At 36.3% G+C, this 16,553-nt stretch overlaps 17 non-coding genes across 17 annotated transcripts; 9 read left to right on the plus strand and 8 right to left on the minus strand.

Annotated features, from left to right (window-relative positions):
* The first annotated feature begins 7,287 nt into the window (after window positions 1–7,287).
* Window positions 7,288–7,359, plus strand: Trnaw-cca (transfer RNA tryptophan (anticodon CCA)). The gene has a single exon. It is a non-coding gene; the product is annotated as a tRNA-Trp (tRNA).
* Window positions 7,360–7,918: 559 nt separating this feature from the next.
* Window positions 7,919–8,000, minus strand: Trnas-aga (transfer RNA serine (anticodon AGA)). The gene has a single exon. It is a non-coding gene; the product is annotated as a tRNA-Ser (tRNA).
* A 408-nt stretch (window positions 8,001–8,408) lies between these two features.
* On the plus strand, window positions 8,409–8,480 carry Trnaw-cca (transfer RNA tryptophan (anticodon CCA)). Its single transcript has one exon. It is a non-coding gene; the product is annotated as a tRNA-Trp (tRNA).
* A 559-nt stretch (window positions 8,481–9,039) lies between these two features.
* Window positions 9,040–9,121, minus strand: Trnas-aga (transfer RNA serine (anticodon AGA)). Its single transcript has one exon. It is a non-coding gene; the product is annotated as a tRNA-Ser (tRNA).
* Window positions 9,122–9,529: 408 nt separating this feature from the next.
* On the plus strand, window positions 9,530–9,601 carry Trnaw-cca (transfer RNA tryptophan (anticodon CCA)). Its single transcript has one exon. It is a non-coding gene; the product is annotated as a tRNA-Trp (tRNA).
* Window positions 9,602–10,160: 559 nt separating this feature from the next.
* On the minus strand, window positions 10,161–10,242 carry Trnas-aga (transfer RNA serine (anticodon AGA)). The gene has a single exon. It is a non-coding gene; the product is annotated as a tRNA-Ser (tRNA).
* A 408-nt stretch (window positions 10,243–10,650) lies between these two features.
* Window positions 10,651–10,722, plus strand: Trnaw-cca (transfer RNA tryptophan (anticodon CCA)). Its single transcript has one exon. It is a non-coding gene; the product is annotated as a tRNA-Trp (tRNA).
* A 559-nt stretch (window positions 10,723–11,281) lies between these two features.
* Trnas-aga (transfer RNA serine (anticodon AGA)) lies at window positions 11,282–11,363 on the minus strand. The gene has a single exon. It is a non-coding gene; the product is annotated as a tRNA-Ser (tRNA).
* Window positions 11,364–11,771: 408 nt separating this feature from the next.
* Trnaw-cca (transfer RNA tryptophan (anticodon CCA)) lies at window positions 11,772–11,843 on the plus strand. The gene has a single exon. It is a non-coding gene; the product is annotated as a tRNA-Trp (tRNA).
* A 559-nt stretch (window positions 11,844–12,402) lies between these two features.
* On the minus strand, window positions 12,403–12,484 carry Trnas-aga (transfer RNA serine (anticodon AGA)). The gene has a single exon. It is a non-coding gene; the product is annotated as a tRNA-Ser (tRNA).
* Window positions 12,485–12,892: 408 nt separating this feature from the next.
* On the plus strand, window positions 12,893–12,964 carry Trnaw-cca (transfer RNA tryptophan (anticodon CCA)). Its single transcript has one exon. It is a non-coding gene; the product is annotated as a tRNA-Trp (tRNA).
* Window positions 12,965–13,523: 559 nt separating this feature from the next.
* Trnas-aga (transfer RNA serine (anticodon AGA)) lies at window positions 13,524–13,605 on the minus strand. The gene has a single exon. It is a non-coding gene; the product is annotated as a tRNA-Ser (tRNA).
* A 408-nt stretch (window positions 13,606–14,013) lies between these two features.
* Trnaw-cca (transfer RNA tryptophan (anticodon CCA)) lies at window positions 14,014–14,085 on the plus strand. Its single transcript has one exon. It is a non-coding gene; the product is annotated as a tRNA-Trp (tRNA).
* A 559-nt stretch (window positions 14,086–14,644) lies between these two features.
* Trnas-aga (transfer RNA serine (anticodon AGA)) lies at window positions 14,645–14,726 on the minus strand. Its single transcript has one exon. It is a non-coding gene; the product is annotated as a tRNA-Ser (tRNA).
* Window positions 14,727–15,134: 408 nt separating this feature from the next.
* On the plus strand, window positions 15,135–15,206 carry Trnaw-cca (transfer RNA tryptophan (anticodon CCA)). Its single transcript has one exon. It is a non-coding gene; the product is annotated as a tRNA-Trp (tRNA).
* A 559-nt stretch (window positions 15,207–15,765) lies between these two features.
* Trnas-aga (transfer RNA serine (anticodon AGA)) lies at window positions 15,766–15,847 on the minus strand. The gene has a single exon. It is a non-coding gene; the product is annotated as a tRNA-Ser (tRNA).
* Window positions 15,848–16,255: 408 nt separating this feature from the next.
* On the plus strand, window positions 16,256–16,327 carry Trnaw-cca (transfer RNA tryptophan (anticodon CCA)). The gene has a single exon. It is a non-coding gene; the product is annotated as a tRNA-Trp (tRNA).
* Window positions 16,328–16,553: the final 226 nt, after the last annotated feature.

The following is a 16,553-nucleotide window of genomic DNA, read 5'->3' on the forward strand; positions in this document are numbered from 1 at the left end:
AGTCCTGGTTTTGTACTTGGATTAAAAACCCATATCTTTTCACCAATAGCATAGTTAATCACATCAGACTTCAAGTCATATTGTTCTTTTTGTTTCCGCTGCGCTGCCTGCAAATTGTCTTTGGCTAGTGTAAATGCCTCTTGCAGTCTAGTTACCATTTCTGATTTGTAATCGTCACTCGAGGTATACGTTATTGTAGGCGGACACATCACTGCTTCCACTGGTAGTACCGGATCACGGCCATGCATTAAAAAAAACGGAGTCTCTTGTATACTTTCGTGTAACGAAGTTCTGTAAGCGAACAAAACAAAAGGAATAAAGGTATCCCAATCACGCTGGTGTCCACTAACATACATTGATAACATAGCAGTTAATGTTCCATTAAAACGTTCCACTAAACCATCAGTCTCAGGATGGTACGCTGTTGTAAATGTTTTCTTTGTGTTCATAAGTTTACAAATTCCTTTAACAAGATTTGAACGAAAGTTTTTCCCGTTGTCTGATAGTAGCTGTCTCGGCGCACCATGACGACAAACAACTTCTTCTATAAATACTTTAGCGGTAGTGGTAGCATCGGCATTAGGCACAGGAATTGCCTCAGGCCATCTTGTCAGATAATCACTAAATATTAATATGTATTTATTAGAGTTATATGTTGGTGGAAAAGGTCCAAGTACATCAACTGCAACACGGTCGAACGGTCCTGAAACTGCAGGTAATGGATTTAATGGCGCTTTAGGTCGGTGTTTCGGAGTCTTCTTAGTTGCACAGTCAACACAAGATTTGCACCAAAATTCGACATCCGAATACATTCCTTTCCAATAAAAACGATCTTGAATCTTAGTGTACATTTTATTTAAAGATAGATGTCCCGCTGTGGCATCATCATGACACGCATACAGTATTTCATCAATTAAACATCTCGGTATTGCTAATTGTCTTCTTAAACATTGTCGTCGCTTTCTGGATCCCGGTGTGAATAAATGATATAAAATACCACTATTGTCTAATTCATAATTATCCGATAAAATCACAGTTTCTCGCGCTTTCGATGACTGGTCCGGCAGTTCTCCTTTTTCCAAGTAGTTTATTATTGCAAACAAATTTGAATCTTTTCTCTGCATTTCACAAAGTCTATCAATAGAAAGTTTGGGAATAACATCTTCAATTTTATTGTCTTTTAATGGCGCAATAGGAGGAATTCGCGATAGTGCATCTGCGTTTTGATGCTTTCGGCCGGCTCTATGTTCAATTTGAAGATCATATTCCTGTAAGGTCAATGACCAACGTGCTAACCTTCCAGCTGGGTCTTTAATGTTCATGAGCCATTTCAATGGATTATGATCAGTTATAATTGTTACTTTTCTTCCATAGAGATAATGTCTGAAGTATTTCACACCCCACACAATAGCTAGAGCTTCCTTTTCTATCACCGCATAATTACGTTCGTTCGGTTTAATTGTTCTACTTGCATACGCGATCACCCTTTCACCTTCTGGTCCCTGTTGAGCCAAGACTATTCCAAGGCCTGTATCACAAGCATCTGTCATCAATAGGAAAGGCAAATTGAAATCCGGATAGTGTAGTATGGGATATTGTGTCAAGGCCTGTTTAAACATGTCAAAGGTTCTTACACAATTTTCGTCCCAAATGTATTTCGTTCCTTTCCTTAAAAGCTTATGAAAACTGTCTGCTTTACTTGCAAAGTCAGGAATAAATTTCCTATAGTATGATATCAATCCTACAAAACTTCTGAGTTCACTAACATTGTTTGGCTTCGGAAAGTTTTTGATTGCACTTACTTTCTCTTTATCAGGTGAAATACCATGTTCATTTACACAATGTCCTAAGAAAGTGACTTCCCGTTTTGCAAAGAAGCACTTTTTCGCCTTGAGTTTTAATCCTGATTCTTGAAATCTAGTAAAGACACTTTCTAATCTATTCACGTGTTCTTCAAAGGTTTCAGAAAAGATTATAACATCATCGATATATACAAGACAAGAATTCCACAATAATCCAGAAAGGAGCGTATCCATAAGTCGTTGAAACGTCGGCGCACTATTACATAATCCAAACGGCATAAAATTGAATTCAAAGTGACCACCAAAATATGAAAAGGCTGTTTTCTCTTTATCGGATTCCTTAACAGGTACCTGATGATATCCTTGGCACATATCTAGAACAGTATAGTATTTCGATTTGTTTAGAGCATCTAGCATTTCGTCAATTCTCGGAATCGGATATACGTCCTTTTTCGTAACTTCATTTATCCGACGATAATCGATGCACAGTCTTATCGATCCATCACGTTTGGGAACCAAAACTATCGGAGCAGAGAACGGACTTTTAGACTTCCGAATAATCCCTTGATCACATAAAACTTTAACTTTATTGTCTATCAAACCCCTTTCACTGAATGGGATTCTAAACGGACGTTGATAGATTGGTTTGCTATCACCAATATCAATCGAATGTTCCATCAATGTAGTATTTCCAAGCTGATTATCAGAAAATGCAAATATAGACTTGTACTTTTTCAAAAGAATTTCTAATTTCTCTTGATCACTATTATCTAATCCTTCATCTATATTGAATGTATTTGTATTGTCATTAATACTTTCTTCTATATCTATTCCATTCATAGAATCATACTGTAAATTATCTCTTTCAGAAAATTGCATATCTTCTAAACATTCAAAATTGATGGATTCTTCATTATTAAACACAATATAATTATTTCCTAAATCTACATTGCATGAAAAATCACACAGAATATCTAATCCTATAATACACTGATAAGAAAAATTACTAGCTACGTAGACACTATACACAAAATTACACTTATTTCCAATCTTGAATTCTACATTTGCTTTTCCAATAATTTCAATTTTATCACCTGACGCCGAAGTAATACATACATTATTTACTTCAGATACATCCCTCCTATTAACAAAACAATCATTCACAATACTAACTGTTGATCCCGTATCAACTAACATTAAAACACTTTTCTCATTGACTAATCCTCTAATTTTGGCGACACAAAATTTTGGATTTAATTCACAGGAAATAACATTTTCCTCTACAACATCGGAAATAACATTTTCCTTTACCACATCTGAACTAACCTTGGCGAGACAAGATTTTTCAGTACTAATATCCAAATCATTCAGAACAGACGTCGCGACAGACGAATTTCCGAAATTTCTATTTCCAAATACATTAGGAGGATTCCTTTCCTTTCCTGCTGCCTTCCCTCCTATTAAGGAAGCAGCTCTTAGTTTCCCGACGCATAAGTAGAATTCTTCTCATCACAACTTCTCTCTACGTGTCCAACTTTCATACAGTAGTTGCAAATTGGTCTACCGTCTGATGCTCGTAGGTTTCTGTTGCTTCCATATCCTCGTCCTCTTCCTTGTCCTCTTGATTGTTGGAATCTATTCCCACGATTTCCAAAACCACCTCTTCCTCTCGTAGGTATATTGTTCATTTGCATTGCCAACACTTTCATTTGTTCAGAAAGATCTTTAATGTTATCCTCCAAATTGTTATTACTTATTGCGCATGCTGCAACTGTTTGTTTGTCCCGATTTGTCAAAGTATTGTTGCATTCTTCTCTTTTTGCTGACCTAAACGCTTCTTCAAATGTTGTAGGATTCGATAACATGACGAATCGTTTAATGTCCTGCTTGAGCCCTTGAATAAAATGTTCTTTAATCAGAACGTCTTTCTGATCTCTTTTCATATCGGAATATGCGCGTGTTGCAAGTTTATTAATTTCCGAAGCGAAATCTTCAACATTTTGTCCTTCACGTTGTCTTGCCTGGAAAAGGTTACTGTAATACAATGATTGCAATTCCTTGGGCATAAATCTTGTCCTAAGGGATTCACATAATGTTGCTATATCTTCCTTTTTGTCGTCCTCTATAGATTCGTAGAATTCCGCTGCACGGTCTCTCAAAAATGCAGGAAGCGTATTTAATTTTCTTTCACGGCTCCATTCATTTGCAGTAGCAATTCTATCAAAATTTTTCAGCCAACTGTCAATATCTTCGTCCAGATTTCCATAAAATATAGTAGGTTTCACAATGTCTTTAGTAGGTGATGGTTTAAATGTACTTAAGTTTGTCCGTATTTCAATGTCGTCATCTTCCGATCTATTTCTTCTTGATCGTCCTTTGGGCGGCATATTGTAGAGTTGAAAGTTAAGTCCGAAATGTTAAATTAATTAAATCCAAAATAAATCCAAAATGAATAAATCCCACCGCTGCCACCATAATGTCACGGAGGCGGGAGCTGTTCTAAGGCACTGGCTTTTAAGACTGTGTTCAGATATATACAAATTTATTATCAACAGGTTCAAAAATATACACTTGAATTAATTTACATTTATATAAAGACACATCCGCTCACTCTCGTTAACTATTCTCAACTCTCTCACATCTCAACATTTACCCAGTTTTATTCTCGTGAAGGCCTTCACTACTTTCATCACTTTCTCACACATAAAATTGTCATTCATCCCCAGACCACACAACTATAGGGACAGAATATAAACAAACAGAGACATAAATTATACGGCTTCTAATTGGAAATGATACCAGTTAAAACACAGCTGCATTATACATTAAATTTAACGGTCAAATACTTAACACTCTTTACTATAGAAAATTTATGTGGGCAATTAAATACGGATCTGAGATAAGATATAAAGATGCAAGTTTCACCCTATGACACATGATTAAGCACATGCATTAATAGGTTTTAATAACACTTTTGCAAAATTTTGCTATTCCAGTAAGTGTAAATAAATGGTTTATTCCCGATTGTCCCGTCCCACTTTTTAAAATTTTAGAGTTCTGATTGTCCCACATGAAAAGTTCGGATTGTCCCACATTATTTTATGATGTCAAATGTTCTTAGATAAACAAGGTTACTGTTGTTTGTTTTGCTAAATAAACAAGAATTAATTATGGCACATTTAATATTAATTTTATAAAAGAATATATATAAATGTTTTTTAAATAATAAAGTATTTGATTAAAAAAAATTATATTATTTCTGATTTATGTAATATATCTACAATGTTATTTATAAAACAAATGAAAATAGAACTAAATACCGAAATTCTAATTACTTTTTTTGTCAAGTTTTTAAATAGATATAGAAATAATGCGTACAATTTAAAAAAAAAAGTATTAATTCATTTGCATTCTACACTCGAACTGGTTGATGGAAAGGTGTTTCTTTGCAATTTTATAAGGGAAGTCCGAGTACATTTTTACAATTTATATATTTATTCTCTGCACGATTGAATACTGCTAACACCCAACGTCAGATTTACCTGAACCCAACAACTTTTTTGATAACGAAGCTGCTGTCTAGAATTTTGCCAGATCACCCTTATAAGAATCACTATTAAAGGTTGTTTTCTCCAATATTGCCGCCAACAGGACTCTTCATCAACTATAAAGAAGCCCTAGACTTCCTTCAAAAATAAGATATGGTATGATTGCCAATGAGACAAGTCTCCCAAAGAGATCAAATGACCAAAACATTTACCACTATAGGTCACCATACGACATTCAACAATGAGCAAAGCCCATTCCGCATAGCTATAAAAGGCCCAACGTGACAAATATAAAACATCTCAAACGAGAAAACTAACGGCATATTTTATGTACAAAATAATGAACAAAAACAAATATGTCACTCAGCAACTAAGACAACCACTGAATTGCAGGCTCCTGACTTGGGACAGGCACATACAGAATGTGGCTAGGTTAAACTTATTTGAAGTCGCCAACCCTCCCATTTACATGGGACAGTGTTGAAAAAGTACACTTCAGAATTAACTATAAAAATGAGTAGAAAAAGGCTTTTATCTCCTCAGATGGATACAGAAATACATCTTACAAAACTTGACACAGAGTGGACTTATACTTCACCACAACAAAGACAGTTCTGAGCGTACTTTCAGTTACTGACAGCTAGTTAAAAAATATACACCGAAGTCTAAATTTCAGCATGACTATATTATATTCTAGTACGTTTGATGTTACTTCAATAGTACATACTGGAAAAGTCAGAAAGTTTTGAGAAAATGCGACAGGGTTAAAATAGCAAAAATGTAAACTCGTTTTTTGAAAGTTTTTATATGAGCAAACAGTATTTTTCGCAATATTGCAAAAATTAAAATCCCATTTTAGTCTAAAACGAGAAAATCAATACACAATAATTTCTTAATTTACTATGTGCAAAATAGAATATGTAAATGTTATCATTTGTTCAATTGTTTCCATCATATATTTTTATAAGTTACATTGATGAGTAACCTTTAATTAACTTCAACATACTATAAAAACAAATTTATCACAACCAAAACAATTCCCAATTGTCCCACATTTAAACTTCCCAATTGTCCCACAAACATATTCCCGATTGTCCCACAAAATTTCATTACTTGTTTACCTGCAGTTTCAAAAAGTGGGACAATCGGGAAGACACCAAATAAATCGTATGTATTCATCAATTCTTTAAATTTTAAAACATTTGGATTATTACATATATTTAAAGGTAAAAATTTAGCTCTTACATTGTTGCGTGCTAGGGAAATTGATTAGTAATAGATTTGAAAACATGATTATCGCCCTTTAATTTTCGTTGTTCTCGAATATAGTCCCTAAAGTGAATAGTGTATTTTTGCTTATTTTTTTTTCATGGACATTCCCAACAACTTTATCCGTAGTTAATGCGAACAGGAGAAAATATTTGTGTTAAAGAGCTTGTCTGAAAATAAGCCTGTTAAAGTAAAGGCAAAGAAGTAATTTGGTTGTCTTAAATGGGTACGCCTAAAGATCAATCTAAAGACACGACGACTTGATACATTCGTCCAAAATTAACTCCTTTATACTTAATACCAGATGCGACAACAACCCGTCGTAAGTGCCACATCGTCATACGGAAGTCATCTGATAAGTTCTTAATTTTCCATTAGCAAGTCTGAATTAGGAAACTTAGCCTTTGTTAAATTATAGTAACTAGAGTTAAATTCGGCAAGTTTACAATTTTGGATTGTAGCCGCAGTCGATATTTTCAATATTCAAGTTTGTCTTGTACATTTTGTCTCTAAATTATCATGATTGATTCGTGTTGAATCGTATATTTTTCAAAAAGTAAGGAAAACACGATTTTATTTTTTTACAGCCAAAGGGAGGGGTACAGGTTTAGTAGGATCGATAATAACCTGAGCGTTATAGACTAAAAATTCCATTAGGTTGGAAGAAGGACTCCGTGGCGCAACGGTAGCGCGTCTGACTCCAGATCAGAAGGTTGCGTGTTCGAATCACGTCGGGGTCATATGTATTTTTGATGCAATTTTCTAGAGATATTGAAAAGGTCTCACATTCAACGTTTACTTTGTGTCAATTGAAAGAAACTGATTGCAAACTGTGTGAGTGAAAGAGATACCTACTCAGTTGATGCCTGTTTCTCGTTCAAGTTACATGTCAGTGAAACACAAAGATTCTCACATACGTTATTCTTACTTTGTATCTAACAGTTTTCCTTCAATAACAATTTAATTTCAGACGGAAGATAGGAAAGCTAACGATTTTTATCAAAATCAAAGTATTTACTGGCAAATCACCGTTTTATCTCCCCGAAATTGTTAGGATTGATACTGAGAGTGTGTGCCTTTTTCTTCCTCTATGCATGATACCTTAACGATCTTCCCCAGTCACCAGTTAAGCTGTATGAACTCTGTCATATAACATCTGAATTCATTCAAAATGGTCGTTTTCAGGACAGAATCAATCTGTGGGTAACTTATCGATAACTTTGTTTCCTACTTGTCTTTGAGCGCGTTGAGTGAGCAGTGTGTGTGATTCATTACAAAAAGTGGATATCAAAAAGTCTGCGTCGTCGACAGGATTCGAACCTGTGCGGGGAGACCCCAATAGATTTCTAGTCTATCGCCTTAACCACTCGGCCACGACGACTTGATACATTCGTCCAAAATTAACTCCTTTATACTTAATACCAGATGCGACAACAACCCGTCGTAAGTGCCACATCGTCATACGGAAGTCATCTGATAAGTTCTTAATTTTCCATTAGCAAGTCTGAATTAGGAAACTTAGCCTTTGTTAAATTATAGTAACTAGAGTTAAATTCGGCAAGTTTACAATTTTGGATTGTAGCCGCAGTCGATATTTTCAATATTCAAGTTTGTCTTGTACATTTTGTCTCTAAATTATCATGATTGATTCGTGTTGAATCGTATATTTTTCAAAAAGTAAGGAAAACACGATTTTATTTTTTTACAGCCAAAGGGAGGGGTACAGGTTTAGTAGGATCGATAATAACCTGAGCGTTATAGACTAAAAATTCCATTAGGTTGGAAGAAGGACTCCGTGGCGCAACGGTAGCGCGTCTGACTCCAGATCAGAAGGTTGCGTGTTCGAATCACGTCGGGGTCATATGTATTTTTGATGCAATTTTCTAGAGATATTGAAAAGGTCTCACATTCAACGTTTACTTTGTGTCAATTGAAAGAAACTGATTGCAAACTGTGTGAGTGAAAGAGATACCTACTCAGTTGATGCCTGTTTCTCGTTCAAGTTACATGTCAGTGAAACACAAAGATTCTCACATACGTTATTCTTACTTTGTATCTAACAGTTTTCCTTCAATAACAATTTAATTTCAGACGGAAGATAGGAAAGCTAACGATTTTTATCAAAATCAAAGTATTTACTGGCAAATCACCGTTTTATCTCCCCGAAATTGTTAGGATTGATACTGAGAGTGTGTGCCTTTTTCTTCCTCTATGCATGATACCTTAACGATCTTCCCCAGTCACCAGTTAAGCTGTATGAACTCTGTCATATAACATCTGAATTCATTCAAAATGGTCGTTTTCAGGACAGAATCAATCTGTGGGTAACTTATCGATAACTTTGTTTCCTACTTGTCTTTGAGCGCGTTGAGTGAGCAGTGTGTGTGATTCATTACAAAAAGTGGATATCAAAAAGTCTGCGTCGTCGACAGGATTCGAACCTGTGCGGGGAGACCCCAATAGATTTCTAGTCTATCGCCTTAACCACTCGGCCACGACGACTTGATACATTCGTCCAAAATTAACTCCTTTATACTTAATACCAGATGCGACAACAACCCGTCGTAAGTGCCACATCGTCATACGGAAGTCATCTGATAAGTTCTTAATTTTCCATTAGCAAGTCTGAATTAGGAAACTTAGCCTTTGTTAAATTATAGTAACTAGAGTTAAATTCGGCAAGTTTACAATTTTGGATTGTAGCCGCAGTCGATATTTTCAATATTCAAGTTTGTCTTGTACATTTTGTCTCTAAATTATCATGATTGATTCGTGTTGAATCGTATATTTTTCAAAAAGTAAGGAAAACACGATTTTATTTTTTTACAGCCAAAGGGAGGGGTACAGGTTTAGTAGGATCGATAATAACCTGAGCGTTATAGACTAAAAATTCCATTAGGTTGGAAGAAGGACTCCGTGGCGCAACGGTAGCGCGTCTGACTCCAGATCAGAAGGTTGCGTGTTCGAATCACGTCGGGGTCATATGTATTTTTGATGCAATTTTCTAGAGATATTGAAAAGGTCTCACATTCAACGTTTACTTTGTGTCAATTGAAAGAAACTGATTGCAAACTGTGTGAGTGAAAGAGATACCTACTCAGTTGATGCCTGTTTCTCGTTCAAGTTACATGTCAGTGAAACACAAAGATTCTCACATACGTTATTCTTACTTTGTATCTAACAGTTTTCCTTCAATAACAATTTAATTTCAGACGGAAGATAGGAAAGCTAACGATTTTTATCAAAATCAAAGTATTTACTGGCAAATCACCGTTTTATCTCCCCGAAATTGTTAGGATTGATACTGAGAGTGTGTGCCTTTTTCTTCCTCTATGCATGATACCTTAACGATCTTCCCCAGTCACCAGTTAAGCTGTATGAACTCTGTCATATAACATCTGAATTCATTCAAAATGGTCGTTTTCAGGACAGAATCAATCTGTGGGTAACTTATCGATAACTTTGTTTCCTACTTGTCTTTGAGCGCGTTGAGTGAGCAGTGTGTGTGATTCATTACAAAAAGTGGATATCAAAAAGTCTGCGTCGTCGACAGGATTCGAACCTGTGCGGGGAGACCCCAATAGATTTCTAGTCTATCGCCTTAACCACTCGGCCACGACGACTTGATACATTCGTCCAAAATTAACTCCTTTATACTTAATACCAGATGCGACAACAACCCGTCGTAAGTGCCACATCGTCATACGGAAGTCATCTGATAAGTTCTTAATTTTCCATTAGCAAGTCTGAATTAGGAAACTTAGCCTTTGTTAAATTATAGTAACTAGAGTTAAATTCGGCAAGTTTACAATTTTGGATTGTAGCCGCAGTCGATATTTTCAATATTCAAGTTTGTCTTGTACATTTTGTCTCTAAATTATCATGATTGATTCGTGTTGAATCGTATATTTTTCAAAAAGTAAGGAAAACACGATTTTATTTTTTTACAGCCAAAGGGAGGGGTACAGGTTTAGTAGGATCGATAATAACCTGAGCGTTATAGACTAAAAATTCCATTAGGTTGGAAGAAGGACTCCGTGGCGCAACGGTAGCGCGTCTGACTCCAGATCAGAAGGTTGCGTGTTCGAATCACGTCGGGGTCATATGTATTTTTGATGCAATTTTCTAGAGATATTGAAAAGGTCTCACATTCAACGTTTACTTTGTGTCAATTGAAAGAAACTGATTGCAAACTGTGTGAGTGAAAGAGATACCTACTCAGTTGATGCCTGTTTCTCGTTCAAGTTACATGTCAGTGAAACACAAAGATTCTCACATACGTTATTCTTACTTTGTATCTAACAGTTTTCCTTCAATAACAATTTAATTTCAGACGGAAGATAGGAAAGCTAACGATTTTTATCAAAATCAAAGTATTTACTGGCAAATCACCGTTTTATCTCCCCGAAATTGTTAGGATTGATACTGAGAGTGTGTGCCTTTTTCTTCCTCTATGCATGATACCTTAACGATCTTCCCCAGTCACCAGTTAAGCTGTATGAACTCTGTCATATAACATCTGAATTCATTCAAAATGGTCGTTTTCAGGACAGAATCAATCTGTGGGTAACTTATCGATAACTTTGTTTCCTACTTGTCTTTGAGCGCGTTGAGTGAGCAGTGTGTGTGATTCATTACAAAAAGTGGATATCAAAAAGTCTGCGTCGTCGACAGGATTCGAACCTGTGCGGGGAGACCCCAATAGATTTCTAGTCTATCGCCTTAACCACTCGGCCACGACGACTTGATACATTCGTCCAAAATTAACTCCTTTATACTTAATACCAGATGCGACAACAACCCGTCGTAAGTGCCACATCGTCATACGGAAGTCATCTGATAAGTTCTTAATTTTCCATTAGCAAGTCTGAATTAGGAAACTTAGCCTTTGTTAAATTATAGTAACTAGAGTTAAATTCGGCAAGTTTACAATTTTGGATTGTAGCCGCAGTCGATATTTTCAATATTCAAGTTTGTCTTGTACATTTTGTCTCTAAATTATCATGATTGATTCGTGTTGAATCGTATATTTTTCAAAAAGTAAGGAAAACACGATTTTATTTTTTTACAGCCAAAGGGAGGGGTACAGGTTTAGTAGGATCGATAATAACCTGAGCGTTATAGACTAAAAATTCCATTAGGTTGGAAGAAGGACTCCGTGGCGCAACGGTAGCGCGTCTGACTCCAGATCAGAAGGTTGCGTGTTCGAATCACGTCGGGGTCATATGTATTTTTGATGCAATTTTCTAGAGATATTGAAAAGGTCTCACATTCAACGTTTACTTTGTGTCAATTGAAAGAAACTGATTGCAAACTGTGTGAGTGAAAGAGATACCTACTCAGTTGATGCCTGTTTCTCGTTCAAGTTACATGTCAGTGAAACACAAAGATTCTCACATACGTTATTCTTACTTTGTATCTAACAGTTTTCCTTCAATAACAATTTAATTTCAGACGGAAGATAGGAAAGCTAACGATTTTTATCAAAATCAAAGTATTTACTGGCAAATCACCGTTTTATCTCCCCGAAATTGTTAGGATTGATACTGAGAGTGTGTGCCTTTTTCTTCCTCTATGCATGATACCTTAACGATCTTCCCCAGTCACCAGTTAAGCTGTATGAACTCTGTCATATAACATCTGAATTCATTCAAAATGGTCGTTTTCAGGACAGAATCAATCTGTGGGTAACTTATCGATAACTTTGTTTCCTACTTGTCTTTGAGCGCGTTGAGTGAGCAGTGTGTGTGATTCATTACAAAAAGTGGATATCAAAAAGTCTGCGTCGTCGACAGGATTCGAACCTGTGCGGGGAGACCCCAATAGATTTCTAGTCTATCGCCTTAACCACTCGGCCACGACGACTTGATACATTCGTCCAAAATTAACTCCTTTATACTTAATACCAGATGCGACAACAACCCGTCGTAAGTGCCACATCGTCATACGGAAGTCATCTGATAAGTTCTTAATTTTCCATTAGCAAGTCTGAATTAGGAAACTTAGCCTTTGTTAAATTATAGTAACTAGAGTTAAATTCGGCAAGTTTACAATTTTGGATTGTAGCCGCAGTCGATATTTTCAATATTCAAGTTTGTCTTGTACATTTTGTCTCTAAATTATCATGATTGATTCGTGTTGAATCGTATATTTTTCAAAAAGTAAGGAAAACACGATTTTATTTTTTTACAGCCAAAGGGAGGGGTACAGGTTTAGTAGGATCGATAATAACCTGAGCGTTATAGACTAAAAATTCCATTAGGTTGGAAGAAGGACTCCGTGGCGCAACGGTAGCGCGTCTGACTCCAGATCAGAAGGTTGCGTGTTCGAATCACGTCGGGGTCATATGTATTTTTGATGCAATTTTCTAGAGATATTGAAAAGGTCTCACATTCAACGTTTACTTTGTGTCAATTGAAAGAAACTGATTGCAAACTGTGTGAGTGAAAGAGATACCTACTCAGTTGATGCCTGTTTCTCGTTCAAGTTACATGTCAGTGAAACACAAAGATTCTCACATACGTTATTCTTACTTTGTATCTAACAGTTTTCCTTCAATAACAATTTAATTTCAGACGGAAGATAGGAAAGCTAACGATTTTTATCAAAATCAAAGTATTTACTGGCAAATCACCGTTTTATCTCCCCGAAATTGTTAGGATTGATACTGAGAGTGTGTGCCTTTTTCTTCCTCTATGCATGATACCTTAACGATCTTCCCCAGTCACCAGTTAAGCTGTATGAACTCTGTCATATAACATCTGAATTCATTCAAAATGGTCGTTTTCAGGACAGAATCAATCTGTGGGTAACTTATCGATAACTTTGTTTCCTACTTGTCTTTGAGCGCGTTGAGTGAGCAGTGTGTGTGATTCATTACAAAAAGTGGATATCAAAAAGTCTGCGTCGTCGACAGGATTCGAACCTGTGCGGGGAGACCCCAATAGATTTCTAGTCTATCGCCTTAACCACTCGGCCACGACGACTTGATACATTCGTCCAAAATTAACTCCTTTATACTTAATACCAGATGCGACAACAACCCGTCGTAAGTGCCACATCGTCATACGGAAGTCATCTGATAAGTTCTTAATTTTCCATTAGCAAGTCTGAATTAGGAAACTTAGCCTTTGTTAAATTATAGTAACTAGAGTTAAATTCGGCAAGTTTACAATTTTGGATTGTAGCCGCAGTCGATATTTTCAATATTCAAGTTTGTCTTGTACATTTTGTCTCTAAATTATCATGATTGATTCGTGTTGAATCGTATATTTTTCAAAAAGTAAGGAAAACACGATTTTATTTTTTTACAGCCAAAGGGAGGGGTACAGGTTTAGTAGGATCGATAATAACCTGAGCGTTATAGACTAAAAATTCCATTAGGTTGGAAGAAGGACTCCGTGGCGCAACGGTAGCGCGTCTGACTCCAGATCAGAAGGTTGCGTGTTCGAATCACGTCGGGGTCATATGTATTTTTGATGCAATTTTCTAGAGATATTGAAAAGGTCTCACATTCAACGTTTACTTTGTGTCAATTGAAAGAAACTGATTGCAAACTGTGTGAGTGAAAGAGATACCTACTCAGTTGATGCCTGTTTCTCGTTCAAGTTACATGTCAGTGAAACACAAAGATTCTCACATACGTTATTCTTACTTTGTATCTAACAGTTTTCCTTCAATAACAATTTAATTTCAGACGGAAGATAGGAAAGCTAACGATTTTTATCAAAATCAAAGTATTTACTGGCAAATCACCGTTTTATCTCCCCGAAATTGTTAGGATTGATACTGAGAGTGTGTGCCTTTTTCTTCCTCTATGCATGATACCTTAACGATCTTCCCCAGTCACCAGTTAAGCTGTATGAACTCTGTCATATAACATCTGAATTCATTCAAAATGGTCGTTTTCAGGACAGAATCAATCTGTGGGTAACTTATCGATAACTTTGTTTCCTACTTGTCTTTGAGCGCGTTGAGTGAGCAGTGTGTGTGATTCATTACAAAAAGTGGATATCAAAAAGTCTGCGTCGTCGACAGGATTCGAACCTGTGCGGGGAGACCCCAATAGATTTCTAGTCTATCGCCTTAACCACTCGGCCACGACGACTTGATACATTCGTCCAAAATTAACTCCTTTATACTTAATACCAGATGCGACAACAACCCGTCGTAAGTGCCACATCGTCATACGGAAGTCATCTGATAAGTTCTTAATTTTCCATTAGCAAGTCTGAATTAGGAAACTTAGCCTTTGTTAAATTATAGTAACTAGAGTTAAATTCGGCAAGTTTACAATTTTGGATTGTAGCCGCAGTCGATATTTTCAATATTCAAGTTTGTCTTGTACATTTTGTCTCTAAATTATCATGATTGATTCGTGTTGAATCGTATATTTTTCAAAAAGTAAGGAAAACACGATTTTATTTTTTTACAGCCAAAGGGAGGGGTACAGGTTTAGTAGGATCGATAATAACCTGAGCGTTATAGACTAAAAATTCCATTAGGTTGGAAGAAGGACTCCGTGGCGCAACGGTAGCGCGTCTGACTCCAGATCAGAAGGTTGCGTGTTCGAATCACGTCGGGGTCATATGTATTTTTGATGCAATTTTCTAGAGATATTGAAAAGGTCTCACATTCAACGTTTACTTTGTGTCAATTGAAAGAAACTGATTGCAAACTGTGTGAGTGAAAGAGATACCTACTCAGTTGATGCCTGTTTCTCGTTCAAGTTACATGTCAGTGAAACACAAAGATTCTCACATACGTTATTCTTACTTTGTATCTAACAGTTTTCCTTCAATAACAATTTAATTTCAGACGGAAGATAGGAAAGCTAACGATTTTTATCAAAATCAAAGTATTTACTGGCAAATCACCGTTTTATCTCCCCGAAATTGTTAGGATTGATACTGAGAGTGTGTGCCTTTTTCTTCCTCTATGCATGATACCTTAACGATCTTCCCCAGTCACCAGTTAAGCTGTATGAACTCTGTCATATAACATCTGAATTCATTCAAAATGGTCGTTTTCAGGACAGAATCAATCTGTGGGTAACTTATCGATAACTTTGTTTCCTACTTGTCTTTGAGCGCGTTGAGTGAGCAGTGTGTGTGATTCATTACAAAAAGTGGATATCAAAAAGTCTGCGTCGTCGACAGGATTCGAACCTGTGCGGGGAGACCCCAATAGATTTCTAGTCTATCGCCTTAACCACTCGGCCACGACGACTTGATACATTCGTCCAAAATTAACTCCTTTATACTTAATACCAGATGCGACAACAACCCGTCGTAAGTGCCACATCGTCATACGGAAGTCATCTGATAAGTTCTTAATTTTCCATTAGCAAGTCTGAATTAGGAAACTTAGCCTTTGTTAAATTATAGTAACTAGAGTTAAATTCGGCAAGTTTACAATTTTGGATTGTAGCCGCAGTCGATATTTTCAATATTCAAGTTTGTCTTGTACATTTTGTCTCTAAATTATCATGATTGATTCGTGTTGAATCGTATATTTTTCAAAAAGTAAGGAAAACACGATTTTATTTTTTTACAGCCAAAGGGAGGGGTACAGGTTTAGTAGGATCGATAATAACCTGAGCGTTATAGACTAAAAATTCCATTAGGTTGGAAGAAGGACTCCGTGGCGCAACGGTAGCGCGTCTGACTCCAGATCAGAAGGTTGCGTGTTCGAATCACGTCGGGGTCATATGTATTTTTGATGCAATTTTCTAGAGATATTGAAAAGGTCTCACATTCAACGTTTACTTTGTGTCAATTGAAAGAAACTGATTGCAAACTGTGTGAGTGAAAGAGATACCTACTCAGTTGATGCCTGTTTCTCGTTCAAGTTACATGTCAGTGAAACACAAAGATTCTCACATACGTTATTCTTACTTTGTATCTAACAGTTTTCCTTCAATAACAATTTAATT

Source organism: Mytilus galloprovincialis, unplaced genomic scaffold, assembly GCF_965363235.1.
Source record: "Mytilus galloprovincialis unplaced genomic scaffold, xbMytGall1.hap1.1 HAP1_SCAFFOLD_371, whole genome shotgun sequence".
Lineage (NCBI taxonomy): Eukaryota > Metazoa > Mollusca > Bivalvia > Mytilida > Mytilidae > Mytilus > Mytilus galloprovincialis.